Here is a 19,817-nt window from a genome sequence, read left to right as displayed (position 1 = left end):
ATTCATATTTGTTTGATCTCCTACAAACTTCCCCTCTCTGATCTTCTGATGAAATAATACATCTGGGGCCCTGGAAGATACTTCACGGCGGGAGAGTCTCAATGAAAACCCTTTTAAGCATTTAGAGTTCTTAAATGTGACATCATTCTCCTGGAAGGATACCGTATGTACTGTATTGTTCAGGCTGCTCCATGTAAAATATGAGGCCGTAAAAGCTTGTAACTTACAAGGTTTGATCAGCTACCCTGGATGTGGAAATCTCTATTTCTCTCTCATCTCCTGAAACACTGCTTTATGATCAGTGAATAGATGGAGGTGACATTTTTTCATCGTTTTTCATATTTACATAACAGTATAAATAAATACAGGCCACGTGTATAATTTAGAGCGGGGGTGGGGGTGCTGAGAGAAGGTATTTGCTTTTTTCAAACAGGTGGCTATTGCAAAAAAGTCCCTTGTGGTATCAGACTGATAAAGTGCTAGACCAGAGAGCCATTTTCTGCCATTGTTTAGGGCAGTGGAAAGCTGCTCTCGAATAGACACTGGTTTGGAAGTGATGAGACCCCTGTAACTCCCAAAATAAAGCAGAAATTTACCAACAGCAGCAACCTGGGAATCTCTCTGACCCACCGGATTGTCTTTAAAAGGAGATTTTTGGGGCCTGATTTTTGTTGTCACCACTCTCGCAGCGCCAGGGGGTCTCAAAGTGGATAGAAATTACACGTAAGGTCCCTTTTATTCTGCCAGAGAGTAGCATAGGAGCCGTAGTGTAAATGGGAATCAGGTGCTTGGACTTTGCTTGAAGTTAGACACTCAACGGCAGGAAAGAAAGGAATGGGAGATAAAGCAAAAGGCAAGAAGTTTCCTACTGCACTTTCCCTTCTGCCAGCCATGTGCCGATGTGACTCAGAGCACCTCTGCCCCTCATTTATACAGAGTGAAAAGATGCCACTTTGGAGTCTGTTCTGTATCATCCCACTGAGGCTGCCAGACCGCCATCAATAGAAGCACAGAGAAGTGACCCCAAATTCTGACAGTGGAAGCATTTCCCGGTACGCTGGCAGCCAGGCAGGGATGAGCTGTGGTAATGGGTCACTCCTCTCACAGCTTTTTCCAGCCGCATAGCCCTGGAATGGCTTCTCCTTTGGGCCACTGTTAGCATGTTAGAGCCTTGAGTTCCAAGCATATCCCCAGTGTGCGCACACCCGCTCTTGGACGAAAACCAGCCATTTCCCTTAAGGCCCGTTCTAAAGTTCAGTGCAGCCAATGGGCTTTGGCCTGCTGGAATGGCAAATCAGAGCGCCATCTGGTGAACATTTGGGCTGTGCCTCCAAAGGTCAGGGAGAGCTGCACGACAGGTTTGCAACGAAACCATGCATGAGTGGGTGGTGGCAAGGGCAGAAATAGAACCCAGGTAGGGTGACCAGACAGCAAGTGTGAAAAATCTGGAGCCTATATAAGAAAAAGACCCAAAAATCCGGACTGTCTCTATAAAATAGGGACAGCTGGTCACCCTAAACCCAGGAGTCCTGACTCTCCATTTCGTGCTGTGATCACGATCGTTCTCGGTCTTCTACTTCTTTACAGTGAATAATGTTGTTTCCACCCATTTTGTATCCTCAGCCATTTCTCCTCTTCTTTGCAATGGATCCCCCCCATCCTCAGCTTCCTATTGGAACATTTCCCCCCCCCCCCTCCAAGGAGCCCTTGGTTAAGTTGGTGTAGTTTGCATTTGCTGTTGATAAGGATGTGGTGCTCAAGAAGCCATCAAATCAAAGACTTCTGATATCAATGGGATAAAGTCCCTCTGCTTGAGTTGTGTATCTCTGCCACCTTGAGCTGGGCAGAGAAAGGTTCTTCCATTTTGCAGAGGATTTAGGTATTTTCAAATTTGGTTTCGTTCACATTCAGCATGTAAACTACAAAATGTGAAATGCTCTGCCAAAGGGAATGAAACTCTAGCACCAGGCCGGCCCCAGATCCACCGGTCCCCAGAAGCCCTGGGGTCCCCTGGTCAGAGGCAGTCCAGCAGCCAAGGAACCATGCGAGGGGCAGGAAACTAGCAGTTTTTCTTCAGAACCTTGTCAACATCAAACAGTCTCCGTGAAACATTTCAATTTTGTTGAGCTGGCAAATATTGATGGAAAAATGTTTCTTCAGCATTTTTCTCACCTGCTGTAGTGACCATCACCTCTGAATAGTAATAGTAATATTGTAGCTCTTGTGGTTGGGGGGAGGGGGATTGGGAAGGGGAGCTCTCCCTGTGCACAAAGCCTACACACCATATAACTCCCCCTTCAGCCTGCGTGGGAGAATACTTTGCCCAGATAACCTTGTTCACTGCCAGGTACTACACAATGCAAAATAACATTGGGTGGGATTATCAAAAGCCCCCTAGGTATTACAGTCAGTGGGAGCTGAATGCTGAATTCCCTACCCATTATCCCCGTTTTACTGGTAGGGAAACTAACACACACAGAGATTCACCCAAGGTCACACAGCAGAGCTGGGAATGGACCCTGAGCCACTGGCCCATGCTGCTTTCCAAGTGTGTCCATAAAGCCATGTATCAACTTCCCAGTGTCTGTCAGGACCAAGGACAGAGAATCTATTATATAGGTTTGACGCCATCTCTGGCAATTGAGGGGAATCAGGTTACTCCTTCCTCGCTCGGGCCAAGTAGGAGGGTCCAAAGAGTTGGAAGAAGCTGTGGCTGATATTGGATATTCTGGCTCAGAGGTCCCAATATCATGCGGGTATCCTCATGGTCTAAATATTGACCTGTTTGCCCAGCCCTGATAACTGTCCTGCTAGGGTGATTATCCAGTAGTGACAGTCCAAAACACTGTGCTTACAGGAGTGATGCTGCAGCAGTCTTGACTAGTGCTGGAACAGGGTTATAACTATATATATATAAGCGGGGGGGGGGGGTAGATTGATAATCAAACCTAAATACCAACACTGTGTAAATCTGCAGCATGTTATTTATCCGTGTTGGAGGATGGTGAAATGACCAGCCCTGCTCTGCCAGGCCATATAGGGTGGGTCCATTGACACCAGGATCACCCAGCTAGAACTTCCCATGTGCTTGGGAGAAATAGAACTCCCTTGGTATCAGAACCAGTCTCCTGCCTCTTGAACTTAATGAGAACCTCTGTTGACCTCCTGTACCTTGTGTCCTCTTTGCAATCACTAAACAGCGACGTAATTACCAGAGAGGTTTTTGTGAGCAAACAGCAGAGTGGGCATTGTGAGATCTGGATCCTATTAGTGGCTCTGCCACTGACTCTGTGGCTGACCTTGGGTGAGTCATTTTCCTTCCCTGTGCCTCAGTTTCCCCATTTGTAAAATGATATGCCCTTTCTCTCAAGGGCTGAACTAACGAGTGTTTGCAAAGTGCTTCGAGACCTTCAGATGTAAGCTGCTCCTAGAAGTTCCAAGTATTCATTGTGTTATTTGCATTACTGCATCACTTAGAGACCCCAGCGGAGATTGAGAGCATTGAGCTAGGCTTTGTGCATACACATACTAAGAGACGGGTCCTACCCTGAGGAACCTGCACTCTAAATGGACAAAGGGTGTGAGGGGAAATGGTAGCACAGGGAAATGAAGTAGCTTGCCCAGGATCACAGATCAGATCAGCAGCAGGACTAGGAATAAAATCTAAGTCCCTCTGTGAATTGGCCCAGACCAGTGGCCAATTCACTAGCACATGCTGTCTCTAATTATCATTACATTCCCCCCCACCCTTTTCCTTTTAAAATGTTGGCATCTCCCAGTTTATAGGCATCTGCTGTCTCCAGTCAAATTTAATACTGTAGGTTCCCAATATTCAGCCAATCAAACACTGTGATTGGCTAAACATCCTTAAGTGATTTTTAAAATGAGGAGGAAAAAAAAACACACCATGTGCTAGGAAGAAAATAATGAAGTTTGCGGTTCAGCATTTTAAGCAGCTGTTTCAGTCTGGGCTGTGTGGTATACATAAATTAACTCACCCATTGGAATGCTTGCCAGCCAATTGGAAGGCTCCCTCAAGCCAAGCCATTTTATAATTAAGTAATAATTGTTTTTGCTGGGGAGAACATAAGAAAGATAAACAGCTTGAGGAATCAATAAGCATCAAGGTCATGGGCTGAGTTATTTACTGAATCATCTGCTATTTATCTCCCAACTTTTCTGTATAAGGAAAAACAGAGTCTATTTTGCACCAGATTTAAAAGTATCTAGGTTAGCATCAAGCCATGTGGTGTTGGTGTTTCTGTTTTTTAAAATCATTGAAGATTTGGTGGTTTCACTTGAAAAATCTTCAACATTGGCAGGAGAGGATTTGGGGATAACCAGCACGGCTGTAATGGAGTTATCTGTACATGTACATTTGCACTGGTTTAACTAGATTGATGCAAATCTTAGCTTGAAACTGTTCCTAGTTATTTAAGCTAGGCCTGGTTTGAACTATAATAAGAGCATCCACACAGCCTCTTGCGTTGGTTTAATTAAATCCATTTCAAATGTCATGTTATGTCTACACACTGGGTTGCACTCATTTAACAAGTCCTTCGAAATGTAACTGACACCGGGGCCTGGTTGGCACAAGGGGATCAATGAGGGAGTATGGCACTTTCCCTATTATAGGATCCTGCAACAGGACCTGTCTTATGCCTGCGTGCAGTCCCATTGAGTTTTACAGAACTCTATGTGAGCGGATCCTGTGGCTGCAACGGCTTCACCTCGGATCAGTGCAGAGAGACTCTGAAGTCACTGGGGATCAGTGCAGGCTCTGCTGTACCCGCATGGAACCTTGTTAATTTAATTGGGGTTCCCATGTGGGCGTGTCTTCCTGTGCTGAACCCCATCACAAAACTGAGGCTTGAGATGCTAGAGAAGGAAGTGACCCTGATAAGATGGGAGGAAGGATGTTTTAGAGGGTAACACACTGGCCTGAGACTTGGGAGTCCTGGGTTTATGGAACCCTAGAAATGTAGGGCTGGAAGGGGGCACCAAGAAGTCATTTGTCCATTGTCCAGCATGGACGCTGGATCAAGTAAACCTAGACCATCCCTAACATGTGCTTGTCTAGCCTGATCTTAAAAACCTCCCATGATGGGGATTCGACAGCCTCCCTTGGTGTAACCTCTTTCAGTCATTAACTACTCTTATAGTTAACTAGTTTTTCCTAATATCTAACGTAAATCTCCCTTGCTGTAAAATAAGCCCATTGCTACTTGTCCTACCCTTGGTGGACATGGAGAACAATCGATCACTATCCTCATTAGAATAACCTTTTACATATTTGAAAGTGTGATCATGTCCCCTCCTAGCTCTTCTCTTTTTTTTTCTCTTCTTTTTTTGCCCCTCTTTCTTTTTTCTTTTCTCTAGATTAAACATATAATTCTTTCCACCTTTCCTCGGAGGTCAGGTTTTTGAAACTTCTTATTGCTTCTGGTGCTCTCCTCTGGACTCTCTCCAATTTGTCCACATCTTGTTTTCCAAGACTGGTGCCCAAACCTGATTCCATGCTCAGCCACAGATTCCCTGTGTGATCTTGAACAAGTCACTTAATCTACCCAGTGCCTCAACTTCCCACCTGTAAAATGAGCATAATACCTGCCTCCATCCTGTGGTGGGGGCATTTCCTCAGGATAAAATGCACTGATGCTTTTGAGGTGCTCCCATACTATAGTGATGAGGACTATGTATGTACCCTAAGTCCTCTAATCCAGTGTTCCTCAACCTTTTTGATACCATGGATCACTTTGCTGCCTTCCTAAGCTGTGTCCAGGGAGAACTTGGGGACTGGTTGTTGAGAAACACTATCTAATCAATCTTCTTTGTCACTGCTGTGATACAGTTTTCTCATGTTTCATCCAGTCTCATTCCAAATGGCCCCATGGGATGTGATTTCCACCATGTCCCGTGAGAGATCACACCATAGCCTACTGCATCTTGTTCCCAGAATGTTCTTCCTGCCCATCAGTCTAAATGCTCCTTTCCTTAACTTCATCAGTGTATCCCTTTAGACTGCCCCATAGCCCCTTAGGCTGCTTCATTCACCTGTAGCTCCCTGGCTAGAAGGCAGGTAAATAGGTAGTGACTATGCAATGTTTATCCTCCATCTTGCCAGAGGATGTTGTGAAGGCCAAGACCATAACAGGGTTCAAAAAAGAACTAGATAAATCCATGGAGGATAGGTCCATCAATGGCTATTAGCCAGGATGGGCAGGGATGGTGTCCCTAGCCTCTGTTTGCCAGAAGCTGGGAATGAGCGACTGGGGATGGATCACTTGATGATTACATGTTCTGTTCATTCCCTCTGGGGTGCCTGGCATTGGCCACTGTCGGAAGACAGGATATGGGCTAGATGGACCTTTGGTCTGACCCAGTAGGGCCATTCTTATATTCTTATGTCTGAAGTTAAAACCAATCTGAACTTTAGCTCCAAATGTCAAGCCAATTTTCATGTTCACTCAGCGTGTTTCTCCTCCAAAACCCTAGACTGTGGGATAAATCAACCCAGCTACACTGATGTCAGGGAAGTCTCCAAAACCCAGATGGCCTAATAGTGGGGTTAAATTTGTGGAAGATCCACCACTCTGACTTCTGTTCTGTGCCCTTAGCTTAAATAACAGTGGCTATAACAGTCTGGTTGCCAATAGACTGGTGTCCAGAGGAGAAAAACTACCATTGATCCACATCAGTGCAGCCAGTGATTAGCAGAGCCGTTTATTATTGATATGACCTAAGGTAGGTCTGCTACTGTTGGATTCATATGCCTTCCTCTGAAGCAACTGGCACTGGCCATTGTCAGAGACGGGAGACTGGACTAGATGGACCCTGGGTCTGATCCAGTCTGGCAATTCCCATATTTCTGTTCGACCATGTCCAAGAGAGTCCATAGTCCCCTTGCTCTACAGATAAGACTGGTCCCTGCCCCAAAGGGCTTAGAGTCCAGCTTATACTGGATTAAATGAAGCATGGGTAACAAAACAGAGCGTGAACTGAACTATCGTCTCTCCATTAGAGGGTCCCCCAAGGTGCATCCCTGGAGGAAGCTCTGCAATTGTCCATCCTGCACACTTGTTCTTTAGAGCTGCTGGCTTGGCACCACTCAAAAGAAGAACCCCTCTCTTTCCATGCCCACCCTGCCATGCCAGACAGCGTGTCGCTGTCAGCTCAAAGCAAGAGGCACTTGAGTTTCTTCCGCAAAACAATTGTATATATATATAAGAAACCCCTTTTGCATCAAAAAACGGTTACTGGGGCCAGATCCTCACCTGGTATAAATCAATGTATCCCCTACCCCAACATCAATGGAGCTGTGCTGATTCATCCCATTTGGGATCTGGCCCATTGTGTCCTAATAACAATGTGCCACCTGTCAGTGTTTAGTGGTTGCTTAACAAAAAGCAGAGATGAGACCAAACGGCATAACCCCAAGGTCCAGATTTCAAACACTTCCAAATCTTGAGACCGCAGGGACTCAGCTCTGGAGATCTGTCTGAGGGGGCTGCCTCTGGTTAAAATGTTTTTTTCCCCCCTTGCTTGGGATCTGAAAGAATGTGCCACATCTCCCAGTTGGGCATCTGAGCCCCCTGCTGGCTTGAATGACAATTAATGAGATCAGAATCAATCTGTCAATGCGTTTGATGGCACAGAAAGGCCTTTGCCAATCTTGCAACTGCTAGCGGTTCGCCTGCCACTGTAATCTCTTCACGCCACACTCCATCTCTGTGCATCTTTCGGTATTGATTAAGTAATGTCAGTGCGAGGCTTGTTTTAGATAAAGTAGCTTTATAGAAAGCAAAGTGCCGGGTATATATACACTTCTGGCTATTATTGTGTTATCCTTGCAGAAGCAGGAGAGTGGCATAAATTGCACAAGAAGTCAAGTTCTCATTTCTTAGCGGTTTCAGAGAGCGGAACCAGCCACCTTAGTTCAGATGCAGACTTGGAAGCTTTCTGCACCGTGTCAAATGGATCCCTGCTACAAGCAGCCACGGCAGGGAATTTATTACAGGCCTTTATGGCAGGAGGTTGAACCAGAACTGGGCTTCCCCTCACCACCATCGGCCAATGAACTCCCATTTTCCAGCCCTGATACCCTGCATCCCTCTGCCCTTGCTCCTCACTTCTGACCTACAGCACAGCTGCTTTTTCAACCCCGTCTCCACTCCCTTTAGCAGCTCTGTTAATAAGCGCCTCAGTCACAGTCTGCAACTTCCCCTACTGATCCAGGGACCTCACTGCACATATGAGTACCTCTAGCCTGACCTGCAACCCCTTCTGCTGTTGTGGTCCAATCTGCTACATCTCCTGCTATCCTAGCTCCCAGGCTTCCCAACCCTCGGTCCTCCATTGCTGCTGCTGCTATTCCAGCCCTCAGCTCCACGTAGATCTCTGCCAATGTGCTTTGCTTCTGACCTGCAGCCGTCCACTGCTCACCCGACCCCGGCCTCCTCCTGCAGCTCTGCCAATACACCTGTAATGCATTGTCCTCTTCCTCAATGCCGGGCTGATTGTTCACATCAAACTAACACCCACTAGCAACTACCCTCAGACCCCCCTGTGCTCATTTCACTGGTAACTTGAGCCGGCTTTACACGCCGGCATGAAACATTTGTATATTAACTCAGTGAGCCACCTAGCCTCTAGTACTTACATATGGAACCTGCAGGATGTTCTGCATTAGCACAAATCATATGGCCTGCTACTGCATAACGAGTTACTTCCTAGTACTCTGCAGGTGTTTTGCAGTTAGCATGGACATTGGATCAGAGCTCTACTGGCCCCCGGAGCAGCATGATGGTTTTCTAGACAAACTAACCAGTCACCTCTCAGTAACCCATAGGATGGGCAGCTCTCTGTTGCAGATAAATGGCATGACTTGAATCCAGGTCTTCAGGTCCCAGGCTGCCTGGGTTTAAAGATTGGCCCTGACAAACAAACAAGAGCCTACAGACTAGACGACCCTTGCAGTCCCTTCTAACCCCATGATTCTACAGTGCTGGTAAAGGGGTCAGACCATGATGCATTTAAAGGCTCTGGGATTACTTAATGGGACATTGTCAAAGGAAAGGCTTGCTGCAGGTCTGTCAGGGCTCAGATCCCAGCACCCTCACTGGGTGGCCAGCTAGCAGGAAATCTAGGAAGCAGCTGGGGGTTGTAAGGTACCGGTAGCTCGTATGAGGGCACCTAGGCCTGTGCTGTCCTGCACATGGCTTCAGACCTGGTGGTTACAGCACTGGATAGGGACTCAGGACACCTGAATTCAGTTCCTAGCTCTGCCATTGTCTCCCTGTGTGACCTTGGACAAGTCTCTGCAGGCCTCCATCCTGCATCTCTAAAATGGGTCTAATAATAATTTCCTTCTCTAGCTCTTTGTCTGATCTACTTGGATAGTTCCTGCTCCAAAGAGTTTACAGTTCTTCACTACATGCACATACAGTGCCTAGCACAATGGGGCCTCGGTCTTGGCTGGAGCCCTGAAATGCTGCCATAATACAAATAAGAACAAACAGCACAAGCAGTAGAAGGGGTTGCTTTACAAGTGTGATGATAGTAGCTGGGATGGTTATTGGCAGATCACCACTGAATTATTGTCCCGGAAGAGGGTACCTGAACCACGTCTCTGGGACCAAATACACCTAGTCATCTGGATCAGCTCTCGTTGCTGGTGTCACATAGAACCACATCCCCATGACTCTGCTATTCACACCACCAAATACTAGATAATGTTTTCACCTCTGAGTTTGTCATCTGGGGGTCCCCTTAGCTACTGAACTGAGTATCTCAAGGAAGCAGTGCACACACCTAATTTTCTCTTCATAAGGGTTGGAGTGCATTAGCCATCATGTTAAGGTCTGTCTACACTCCAATAAAACACCCACAGCTGGCTTGTGTCAGCTGCCTTGGATTCTCAGGGCGATAAAATTACAGTGTAGATGTTTGGCCTGGGGCAGCCCCCCCTAGTCTCCAAGATTATAACTTGGCATAGATCTTTAAAATCCATTTATATGGATGTAGTGATCTTCAACAAGTGAAATTCAAGAGAAGAGCTGTTGTGTTAATCTATAATGAAACAAGAACTTTCCCAGAAGGGAAAGAAAAGTGAGAGTGAAAGGAGGTGTTATTGAAATGAACATTTCCAATGAAGTTCTCTCACTCTCTCTTTCTATTCCACTCCTTCTCTATTTCTTGTTTCTACTCTTTCTTCTTCTGTCGCCTTCATTCTTTTCTGGCAGTGGTCACCCTCCTCCTCCATCCTTTGGGTTTTCAACCAGAACTGAAACAGAATCGCCAGCTCCCTTTTATTTATTTAATTTATTTTGCTCATGACCAGAAGAAATTTGAAATGAAGATGGTGTTTGCAAAATGCAAGCTGTGAGTTGGAAGGTGACAACCTTGTATTGATCAAGTCTCTTTTTAGTTGAGTTTGAATGTAGCATTGATACTTTTTTTTTTTTGAGGAAAAATGTTTAAAATAATTATGCTCCCATATTATGGTTCATTTAATTTCCTAAAGTGTAAGTGTTCACGAAGTCTTTTCCATTCTCCGTGCAGCTCTCTGTCATTAACTCTTTCTTTGCTTCACCTCACGGATTACTCTGGTTTGAAGCTAGAGACTGAAATTTGCAAAGCTGCCTTAAGATGTTTGATTGGAGTGAGTTAAAAAAGTTCAAACAGAAAATGCTGATTCAACAAAATTGAAACATTTAGCGGGAATGTATCAATATTTGTCAGGTCGAAGCATTCCCTTTTGATTTTAACACTATACTATAATATATGCAGAAATATATATCATTTCTAACATAAAATTAGAAATGATAAAGTCAAAAGGAAGTGCTTCAATACGGCGGTTTTTTAAATTTCCTAAACAATTTTTGTTTTGAAAATGTGGTATCATGTGAAACTTTGAAATTTTGACTTTTTGTTCCATTGGGGGATGGAAGGAAATTTTGAGATGATGGGGATTTTGAATGAAATGGAAACTTTGCTTGTTGACCAGGTCTAATTTTGGCACCCTGTTCCCATTAATATTTCCTGTGTTTCATCCTGGGTTTTGTGGGCTACCTTCTCCAGGAGGAGAGCAGCTGTCATTGTGATTCATAGATTGACATTCAGTCCTTAATACAGCTGGGTCTTGATCCATTCACTGTTGTGAAGATTTAAGACCCAGGTCTAAAAGCAGCATCAGAATCTGACTGGGAGATAGTGGCGTCTACAAGGCCAACCGTCCTCACCTATCAGAATTTCGATGGAAATTTAATATTTTTAAAGACCCCCAGTGAATTGAAGATGATGGTGGTGATGGCTGTGGCTTCAGCCTAGGAAGGCCTGTCTGGAAATCAGAACGTGCAGAGCATAGAACCTGCCAGAGAACTGTGCGTTTCACAAATGGCCCGTCAAACAGAATAGAAACTTTTATCAAAGACACATGGAGGCATAGACATGCACACATTGTACACCAGCATAAACTCCACTGCCATGGCTTTCAGGGGCCTGGGTGCATGCAGCTCCCATTGTGAATCTGAAAATGACATCCCAAGTCCCTAGGAGATTCCAGTCATTCCACTCTCTCCAAGTACAATGGGTTGAGACGTTCTCACTTCCTGCAAAAGAACCTACATTCCCAACCAAATTTTTTTTTCCTAGCAGTTTACATGGAACTCCTCTTAATGTCATCCAGCATGGAACTTGCCTCTGCTGAGCACAGGGCACTATGTCTATGCCTTCACTGCTTAACCTCATACAAGTAGCCTCCTTCTATGCTTGTGTTGAAACACAACAACCTTGTGTGAACAGTGATGAACCATGCAAAGACTTGCAAGACAGCCATACTCATGGAGGTGGTAGCTTATTCTCTTTTTTAAATGATGACTGTAGTCTCTGTTGCAGTATCACCTAGCGGTTCCAACAGGGATCAGGGCTCCGTTCTGCCAGATGCTGCGTATACACATACTAAGTAATAATCCCAGCCTCCAAGAGTTTACAATCTAAGTAGACAAGACAGATAATGGGTGGGAGGGAAAACAGACAGGTGATGTGTTGTGACCAATCACTCAAAATATGTCCCAGTCAGAGCTGGGAAATGAACGCAGGTGTCCTGAGTCCTTCTCCCATGTCCATCCACTAGACTATGCTACTTCTTTGGTGTCAAATAGTTTTACTGAATGGCACAGTGAAATCCCTTGGGCGAATGGGTCGGTCTGTCTGGGAGGCTTTTCAATTTCCCGTTACTGGCAGGTGTGCTGAGGTCAGGATTTAGGACTTGGCCTAGTCATTTCTCCTTCCTCAGTTCCAATTAATCCCACACTGAGTAAATGCATTCCTTATGCTTTATCGTCTTGCAAAGACTCTCTAAAAAAGAAAACAAACAACCCCCAAATAAATTAAACACACACACACACACACACAAAGCAGTTCCTTCCTCAGAGTTAATTAATTGGAGCACTACTTTCAAGAAAAGCACCCTCTTAAATCCCCTGTTGCTGAAGGCAATTTTCTCACCACAATCACTCAGTGTCCCTGACAGACAGGAACACAATCGCTCCTCAACAGAGAGCGAATGGCGCAGCAGAGATGGAGTGAAAATAGATTTTTAGCATTACGGCAAGTCTTGTAAATACCCAAGGAGCAAACATTCCTCCCCAGCTGGAGGTCCACCTTTGATGGAAATGCTGCTGGGCTTTGGCTCTCGCTTCCCTTGATGTTGGTAATTGACTTCCCTTGCTGGTATTTATAACATGGATAGCAACACGCAAATGGCTTGGCTGTGTGTGTGACATGCTACATCAGTTTGACACTGAGCTTCAGACTGAGCCCATGTTGCTCTTCCATGCCCCCTGGTGGCTAGTACTAGAGTGGCATTGCAACCACCGAGCTGGCTGGGCTCAGCTGGTAAGGATAAGCCAGTCACAGGTGTTTAGCTGCTGGCTGAGGTAGAGACCAGGTATTAAAAGGCAGCCAAGAATGGAGACCTCTTATTTCACATTCAGAGCACTGCAATTCCTCCTGCCCTGGCATGGCTGCAGGTGAGAAGGGCCCTTGCATGAGGCTGGGTTGTGATCAGAGAATTTGAGTGTCTTAGTGACTATATCATAATCTTTGCTGCAAAGTGAATTTTTGTGTATGTGCAGGAGACAAAGTATTCCGATGTTATGCGTTTATAGGTAATGCCTTTCATCCTGAAGGATTTCACAAACTATGGGCCTGATCCAGACTCCACTGCAGTCAACTGGCCTTTCCCTGTTAACTTCTTCAGGCTTTGGATCAGATCCTAAACCGGTCTCTCTTATCAAATGTAAATATCCCCTCTTAGCTACAGTCAGGGCCGCCCGGGGAGGGGAGGGGGCAAGTGGGGCAATTTGCCCCAGGCCCTGGGCCCCGCAGGGGCCCCCATGAGAAGATAGTATTCTATAGTATTGCAACTTTTTTTTATGGAAGGGGCCACCGAAATTGCTTTGCCCCAGGCCCCCTGAATCCTCTGGGTGGCCCTGGCTACAGTGGTACCACGGAAACAGTCACTTCTGGAGTGGAATGGGGCAGCTGTTAAATGGAATAGAACCACTGCAGAATACAGGATAGGAAGTGGGAAAGGTATCCCGTCCTAACCTCACTGGAAATGTCGAGAGGCAGAAAGTAATCATCCTCCATGTTGGAATTTTGGTCAGGATGCTGCAGTTAAATCTCCAATGCCTGCAAAAACACCATGAGTTCTTTAATGACCAGAGGCTGCCAGGACCTCAGATTTATGTCTCATACGAAAGACAGCACTTCCAGCAACACATTGCTCAGTTAGCACTAGCCTGGGGAAATGGGCCTTTACTGGCTCAAAGAGGAGAGCATTAGCTATTGCCATATCAGCTCTTCTTTGGAGGCCTTCTATACAGGCCTGAGAAGGTCTAACCCAGGGATAGGCAACCTATGGCATGGGTGCCGAAGGTGGCACGTGAGCTAATTTTCAGTGGCACTCACACTGCTTGGGTCCTGGCCACTGGTCCGGGGGGCTCTGCATTTTAATTTAATTTTAAATGAAGCTTCTTAAAAATTTTAAAAACCTTATTTACTTTACATACAACAATAGTTTAGTTCTATATTATAGACTTATAGAAAGAGACCTTCTAAGAACGTTAAAATGTATTACCGGCATGCAAAACCTTAAATTAGAGTGAGTGAATGAAGACTCAGCACACCACTTCTGAAAGGTTGCCGACCCCTGGTCTAACCCCTCATAGTATGTAGGACCCAGGGCAATCACAACCCGAGGGGATGGATGCCCTGTGTTTAGCAACCCTACTGTGAGTTCTAGAGTGGGATCACCAGTGACAACCTGGCAGAACCTCCCCTCTTTGCTACATCATGTAGGGCCTTCTCCAAAGTCTCCTGAAGTCAATCAGAGTCTCTCCATTGGCTCTGGCTCGGGTCCCAAATCTTCAGGGCATTTTCTCCTTTTGCTGCTGGAACTGGAAAGTGACTCACCCTACCTCTGTCTCCTGCAACGTTAGTGGCTGTCAGGGTGTGAAATCCATATATCCAGGTACCTACAGCCCGGTTCCTCACAGTATCAGTCTAGCCAGCAGTATGTGCCATTCCTAGCCAGCCAGACTCAGTACTTCTGTGTATCGCTGCTAATCTGACTTATCAAAGCAGAGCACATTGCATAGCGGAATGTGTGAAAAAAGTTTCCAAAAATTTAACTTATTTAAAAGTAATACATTTAAAATTAACTTTTCCCCTCCCATTAATTTGAAAAATGTGTGGTAAATTTGGTCCAGTATAGATGAGGAATTGAGTTTTGGGTTGACCCACACACCTCTGCAACTGTACCTCAATCCTGCCCTGCTTTTCCAGTCTGCAGAGTCTTCTGAAACTCTGATATACCTCAACCCTGACCCACAAGCATGTCTTCCTCCTGCAGTCCTGCCCCACTGCCTACCCTTGCTTGGCCAGTAGCTCTCATTCCTACCCTGCAACATCCACTATTTTACAGTTGGCCCTTTCCCGGACAGAGCTCAGTTACGTGGGGAAAAACAGCTTGGATGAAACCCCGGACTAATTTCACTTACAGCCAAAGTAGTTTTCAACTGGCAAATTGCTGATCATATCCTTGATTCTTAACCTGCCCTATAAATATCAGCTTTCCCCTACATAGACCTAGTCAACCAGGGCAGATCCCAGGAGCCAGCGCTATTTAACTGCTAATTCTTGCACACAATACTAATAATTTAACCGTGTTTATAATATCAGTCAGTGCCCATGTCAAATCCATTGTTGCATGATGTGACCAAATCCATTACTGCACACGTGGAAATCAATTACTGCACATTAGGGAACATTTAACACTTTAGTGCAGCCTTTTCCGCAGCATTGTTTGCACGGTGTGGCTGGATGAATCATTATCGGCTGCTCTGGAAATAGATTTTTACAGCTGTAACAAATGCACGCAGGTGCAAAGCAAAACACACACACATTGGTAATGGCTTTCAACAGGAAAGCTAGGCAACTCTGGGGCTGGGGAGTTAACATTGGCAATAACTCAGCACACGGGCTGGGCAGGGAATGGGGTTGTGTTGCTGTTCCGGAAAATGACCCCGGCTTGTGGGCCCTGTGTGTTTTCCTTTCAGATATTACAGCACATCTCTCTCTCTTGTGCCGGTCACACCCTACCCCACACACGTTCACTGACCCAGATTCTGAGTGGTACCATCCGTTTCCTTCATCTTCAATGTCTACGGTGGAAGGGGATGTGGGAAGGGGAGAGGACAGTGCCTGGAAAAGGTGTGGTAGGTGAGTGTGCTGGAGACGTCAGAGAGGGACTTGGCATGTGTGTGTGTAAAAGTTGTGTTGTGTACAGGAGGGGCATGTGGAGGAGAGACACAGTGCGGGGTGGGACACATGAGAGCACCTGGATTCAAGCCAACTTTGGACCGCTGGGATTCATAGCTCAGAACTGTCAGAACTGGCCAGAGCATGATGCACCCAGTCTCTCCCTCCAGCATAGGCCTATGCCAGGGACTGCAAGGGGCAGGTGGGGGTGGGGATGGAGAAAAGCTGTGGAATCACTATGCACACATTCCTCCCCCTACAGACCACACCCTTAGATGCTCACCCATGCCCCATCTCTCCTGACCGCAGGGTGGGTGCAAGGATGTTTTGCGCCCTAGGTGAAACTTCCACTTTGCGCCTCCCCCTCCCTGAGCCCTGTGGCAGCTCTCCGCCCCCCCTCCACCCTAAGGTGCCCCCCCTGCAGCAGCTCCTCCCCCCGCCGCCCTGAGGCACCCCCCTGCAGCAGCTCCCCCCTCAGCCTCGTGGCAGCTCCCCGCCCACCCCAGCTCACGTCTGCTCCGCCTCCTCCCCGAGCACGCCATTGCCACTCCACTTCTCCAGCCTCCCAAGCTTGCGGTGCCAATCAGTTGTTTGGCGCCACAAGCCTGGGAGGGAGAGAAGCAGAGCGGGGCAGTGTGCTCAGGGGAGGAGGCGGAGCAGAAGTGAGCTGGGGTGGGGAGTTCCCCTGTGTGCCGCCCCCCCCCTTACTTGCTGCAGGCGGCCCTCCCCGTGCCCCCCTTCCCCAGCTCCCTCCACCTAAATGCCAACGACGACCGGGGCAGCCGAAGATCCGGCGGCCACGGTCACCTCCGAAGAACCCAAAATGCCACCCCCCAAATGCTAGTGCCCTAGGCAACCGCCTAGGTCGCCTAATGGATTGCACTGGCCCTGCCTGACCCGCTCTCCCATATAGACCACTCACTGACACAACCCTCACACCCCTCCCATACACAACACACCCTCTGTCCTGTCGCCAGCACGCTCGCCTAACGCCCATTCTCTGTTCCCCGTCATCCCTCTGTGTGTCTCTCTCTCTCACACACACAGAAATGCACACACGTAAAGATGAAGGAAATGGATGAAGGTTAATTTTTTTGGTCCCCTTTCGTAATGACTCATCCATAACGATTTCCATTGGTTATATTTCCTTGTGTGACAGAAACAATTTACTGCGTTCCTGCAAAGCCTATTTTCTCTGCGTGCTCAGCTTGTGTGGAGGTTTGGGGAAGTCATTTACAGATATTTTTTTTGCCTCAAAATAGCTTACAAAGACAAAAGGGTCCTGTTGCCACTAAGATGCACACCTCACAGGCTAGAAAAATGTTTGAAAATTCAAACACTTTATTACAGTCACTCAAAGTTAAGTTCCAAATCATCCACTCCTGGATGAAGCGTCTCCCCCACCCCATCCCCTGTGAAAATATTCATGGATGGGGGTGGGTAGTCTTGGGTTCTCACTGCATTGTTGGATGAGGGGTTAGGATTTAAAACTTTCTGCAGGGGGTGGGGAAGAACCTCAGGAGGCGCAAATCAGTATTGACATCAAGGAGCTGCTCTGAGTTACACCAGCTGTGGAGTTGGTCCTGTTGGAAAGGACACGCTTTAGCCCCACTGTATAAAGGGTGTATGGGTGCACCCTTGCCCAGAGCTGCGTCAAAGTCAGCGCTCTGCCCTGCATGCATGTAGGATCTGAGTCTGTGGTCATAGTCAGGAGTCCAGCAAGAATTAGAGGCTCATGAGAAGTGATGGACGGGCATTTTAGGCATTTAGAAAACCACTGAAACAACACTGGGTCCCACAACGCCTGAGTTAGGCTCCAAGGCTCCTATGCAGTACATGCGGGGAGAGAGGCACCTAAGAATGCAATTCACAAAAGCCAGCATGGTAGGCAGAGAGCCACCTAAGCTAGCCAGGGGTCTGTCCGAAGCCCTGTGCCTTTCAGTGTTCAGCACCTAAATCTGGTGCAGGGAGATACTATCTCTGCCAGCAATCCACAGCCGGGATCCCCTCTGCTGTAGTCAGGGGGCTTAGGAGACAGAATTAAGTACCTTCCCAGCTCCACGCTCAATGGAGGGGAGTCTACTTGCCTCGTAACCTTTATCTCAGTGGTTAGATCCTCACCCAGGCTGGGGGAGACCCCTGGTTCAGTCCCCCCTCTGCCTGAGGGGCAGGGATCTGCCACCTCTCAGGTGAGTGCCCTAACCACTGAGATAAAGGTTATGAGGGAGTCATCCTCCTCTTCCTCTCCCTTCCCCCATTCCAGCCGTTTTGTTTGGAGTTAGGCGAGCACACCTACTGGATCAGGCCCAACACGTGAGATGGGCTCTCCTCTGCCTGTCTTCCCCCCTGTTCATGGATTGCTTGGGTATCTCTAGGGAACTTTTACCCTGAAAATTTAGGTGCCGAGTGAGTTTAGGCCCCTACAGGGTTAGGCGGCAGCCACACAGGGTTTTTGTGGATTGTGGTGGTGCCTAAATCTAGGGCTTTGGATCCTCAGTCTGGGGTTTAGGCACCTAAACGCCTTTGTGCCTCTGGACCTGCGTCTTTAAGGGTTGGATGTTCTGGGCCAGATCCTGCTAGTGTAAACGGGTGCTGCTCCATTGAAGTGAAAGCGGCGTCCATTTACAACAACTGAAGATCTGGCCCTCGGTGGCAGGATTCAGAATTGCTGACAGCACTGCAACTGGAGCTGTGTTGCGGGCTGTCCTGAGGAATGGAGTGAGGTTGGATGTAACTTGTACCACCAGGACCCAGTCACTGTGCTAAGCTGATTGTTCTGTGGATGCTTTATTATGCTGGGATTTGTTGTTGTTCCAGTCTGCTGACATCCAGCATAACAGGCTGACTGTTGGGAAGCAGAAATATTCTAGTCTCCTCTCATGCTGTGAAACAGGAGAGCCAGAAAGGATGTTATGTGAAAGCTCCTGGAGCTCCATGAGGCGCAAGGTGCAGATGAGCTGAACTTCTAAGCTGTTTTATAAGCACGTTGCCACCAACAAATTCTGGAGAAGCTGGAACATTCCAAACCAGTATAATCCTTAGAGTCCAGGATGGGCTCCCAGATTAGGACCCAGGCGTTCTGGGTTCAGTTACTGCTTCTGCCACAGACTCCCTGTGTGATCTTCGCCAAATCACCTGGGCCCAGATCCTCAACGATATTTAGACTTCTATTGAAATCCATCATAGCTGGGTGCTTAAAAACCTTGGAGGATCTTGGCCTTAATCTCTCTGTTTCCCAATTTCTAAACTGGGGCTAATCGTGTTCCCTTTATTTGTCTTGTCCCTTTAGAGATTGTAAACTCTTGGGACTACCTTTCAATATGTGTATGTACAGCACCGGGCCCATTGGGGAACTTTTTATACAAACAATATCATGTTCTGTAATATTCCTGTTCTATAGAAATCGCCTGCTGTCCGCAGCAGCCAATATGTGCAAAAATGCTCAGTTAATGGGTAAAATGTCAAGGAAAAAAGAAAACGATCATTTCATTCTGAGCCATTTTGTGTCTGACATTTACTCTTTTTTTGCCAAAAAATCAGAGAATGGCTGGTTTCATCTCAAAGCATTCACAAAAACAAACACACCTGCCAATTAAAACGCACGGATCTTTTTCCAGATGAAACTTCAACTTCTGAAAAGTTGTGATTGCAGCTGCTTGAAAAACAGTGACTCCTGCCTCCCTCCCTCTACTCCCTGGACAAATGTTAGAAATTTTGTAAGTTTTGCCATAGTTCCAAATTTTTAAACATGTTGACTAAAATCTTAGTTTTCCATTTTAACTAAAACAAAAAAAACCAAACAAAAGTCCTGATTTCAAATAAAAATGACCATGAATATTTTGCAGATTTTTTTGGTGTGAAATCAGCACACACTTTCACACCATTTGATAGAAGCCAAGGGAATTCAAGAGTTCTCCAAGAGTAACTTCACGTGTTCTTCTGATCTGTTGTGAATATTCTATACAGGCCCAAGCAGCAACATAGTCTTCCTT

General features: G+C 46.6%; 1 protein-coding gene across 15 annotated transcripts in view; it reads left to right on the top strand.

Moving 5' to 3' along the window:
* The window catches only part of LOC120375737 (protein CEPU-1), a 757,368-nt gene that overhangs the window by 22,297 nt on the left and 715,254 nt on the right, over positions 1–19,817 (top strand). For 9 of the 15 annotated variants that reach the window (XM_039496604.1, XM_039496607.1, XM_039496605.1 and 6 more), the window contains one exon: positions 15,624–15,786. The exons of 2 other annotated variants lie outside the window; for them this stretch is intronic. The gene's annotated coding sequence lies outside the window, so the exon portion shown is untranslated. Of the gene's footprint in view, positions 1–15,623; positions 15,787–19,817 lie in introns of those variants that run through there. 4 more of the 15 variants (XM_039496614.1, XM_039496615.1, XM_039496618.1 and 1 more) reach the window with 4 other exon arrangements.

This window comes from Mauremys reevesii, linkage group 12 (genome assembly GCF_016161935.1).
Source record: "Mauremys reevesii isolate NIE-2019 linkage group 12, ASM1616193v1, whole genome shotgun sequence".
NCBI lineage: Eukaryota > Metazoa > Chordata > Testudines > Geoemydidae > Mauremys > Mauremys reevesii.
This window is presented reverse-complemented; position numbering and strand designations above follow the sequence as displayed.